We start from the raw sequence: 1,980 nt of genomic DNA, 5'->3' as shown, positions 1-1,980 counted from the left end.
GGGTACACGCTCACCTGCCAGGGCAGAAGCGTGGGGTGGAGCCTTGAGTCCTGGAGCGCAGGAGGTGAGTAAAGAAACTGCTTTGGCTTTCACGGCTCCTCGGCGCCCAGCCCAGCGACGGCTGTTGGGCAGCGGAAGCTGCACAGGAGCCAATCCTGTGGCCGGGGTCCCACGCTGACATGCCACACTGGCAGTGAAGACAAGGCTCAGAGCCAGCAGTGCTGGGGGCCGGCCCCCCGGAGAGCTGGGCCAGCAGAGGCCTGCAGGCCTGGCCCACGGTCCATCTTCCATGGGCAACAACTGCCCCTGTCCAGCCAGCACTGGGCAAGGCCTCCAGCCCATATCCTGGATTTTCAGACCAAGTCACACAGATGGCACCTTTCACAAACCCTGCACATTAGAGACTGGTGGCCTGGAATTCTCTGAAGCATGGCAGTGTCCATCCCCTCCTTCACCCTCGAGAACACCTTCCTCGCTTGACACTTGCCCTGGAGCTGCCCCACACTCCCCTGTGTTGCGAACTCCTGTCCCCAGCCCGAGTGCTGCTGTGCATACGGGGGGGTTGGTGCCCCGGCACCTGCACTCCCAGCCCGGCTGCTTCTGGTCCCCCACCCTTGTGAGGGCTACAGGGGCAGCAAATGACATAATGAAAGGAAAGCCCTTTCCGAATGCTTCAAGGGAGACACAAGCACAAACCGTCTCATTAATAACAGCTGCCTGGGGTACCCCCCTGCCCACACCTAGCACCTCTGGGAGGGCTGCCCCGAGATGCTCGGGAACCTCATTTATAGCTGCTGCTAGTCTGGTACGGGCAGTGTGGCTGAGAGGACGTGTGCCCTGTCTCCAGACAGGAAGCACCTTACTGCCTTCCTCTGCCTCCTCCAGCATGAGCCACAAATCTACGTTTCCCTGACATAACCTGAGCGAGGAATTCCTAACTACTCTAGCTCCAGTGCTGACAAGTTTGGTACTGCCTTCTGGCGAACCATTAATTTAATGTTTGCTGCTAGGTTTACTGCGAGCTGCCAGGGAGATGGCGCTGGCATGGTTTTATGCAGAGGCCTCAGCTGCAGCTCAGGGAGCAGGCGCCTGCTCACCCAAAACCGAGCAGAGGGCCCAGACCACCCGGAAAGCAGTCAGGGCGCGGGATGCCATGGGCACACGCGGAACTCGGCAGCGTGGAAACTAACGGGCCAGCAGCCACTGCACTCCTGGTGCACACTTCCCTTCTGTCTGGGACACGCTCCTCACTGGCTGGTTCGCTGTCCGTGCTGGCAGGGCTCAGCCATCTCACCTTGCTCCCTCCACTCCGCCCACCCCAGCCGTGCCACAGAAGGCCCAGCCCCAGTCTCTCAGAGGACTCAGAATACGGCCCGAGGTCAAGAGCAGACTTTGGCCTAAGGTCACCACCGACTGACTCCTTCACTGTTTCCTACCCTTTCCACCTCTGGTGCCGTAACTTACACGGAACTGCTTTATAAACCAGGAATTATCAGCAACTCGTCTTCATTTGGGTTCCCCACAAAGTATTTTTTATGATCTAAGGGTGTACACGATTGTGGCCATGGGTCACCCTTTACAGGCTTTGCACAGGTTATTAGGCAAGCCACCTTTAGCTTAGCGACAACTGACCAAATCTATCTGCTGTCATTCAGAGTGTCCTCTGGGTCTCCTGGCCTCTTAAGTCCACATTTACGCAGATGCAAACAAAAGCCCCTCGTGAGACGGTATGAAATGCCGCCTAGCCCAGATTCAGAAAGAGCAGAAGCAGCACGCACGCCAGCCCAGCACGCACGCCAGCCCAGCACGCACGGCGGGGCTCTGGCCCCATCTCCGCGGCCCCCTCCTCACTCCCCCTGTTCCCTCTGCCGTCCTGAACGCACTGCAGGCTGTTCCTCTAGCCGAGGTCACAGGCCTTCCTCATGAAATGTCAACGGCCCCCTGTTGCCAGGAGGGTGGCAGGGCCTCAGGAAGTGGCGC

The 1,980-nt window shown here is 59.0% G+C and overlaps 1 long non-coding RNA gene across 1 annotated transcript in view; it reads right to left on the bottom strand.

Moving 5' to 3' along the window:
- The window catches only part of LOC111734629, a 2,862-nt gene extending 888 nt beyond the window's left edge, over window positions 1-1,974 (bottom strand). Inside the window, exon 1 of the long non-coding RNA XR_002778523.1 lies at window positions 15-1,974. This is a non-coding gene — a long non-coding RNA (uncharacterized LOC111734629). The remainder of the gene's footprint in view (window positions 1-14) is intronic.
- Window positions 1,975-1,980: the final 6 nt, after the last annotated feature.

Source organism: Pteropus vampyrus, unplaced genomic scaffold (genome assembly GCF_000151845.1).
Source record: "Pteropus vampyrus isolate Shadow unplaced genomic scaffold, Pvam_2.0 Scaffold2644, whole genome shotgun sequence".
NCBI classification, from domain to species: Eukaryota; Metazoa; Chordata; class Mammalia; order Chiroptera; family Pteropodidae; genus Pteropus; species Pteropus vampyrus.
This window is presented reverse-complemented; position numbering and strand designations above follow the sequence as displayed.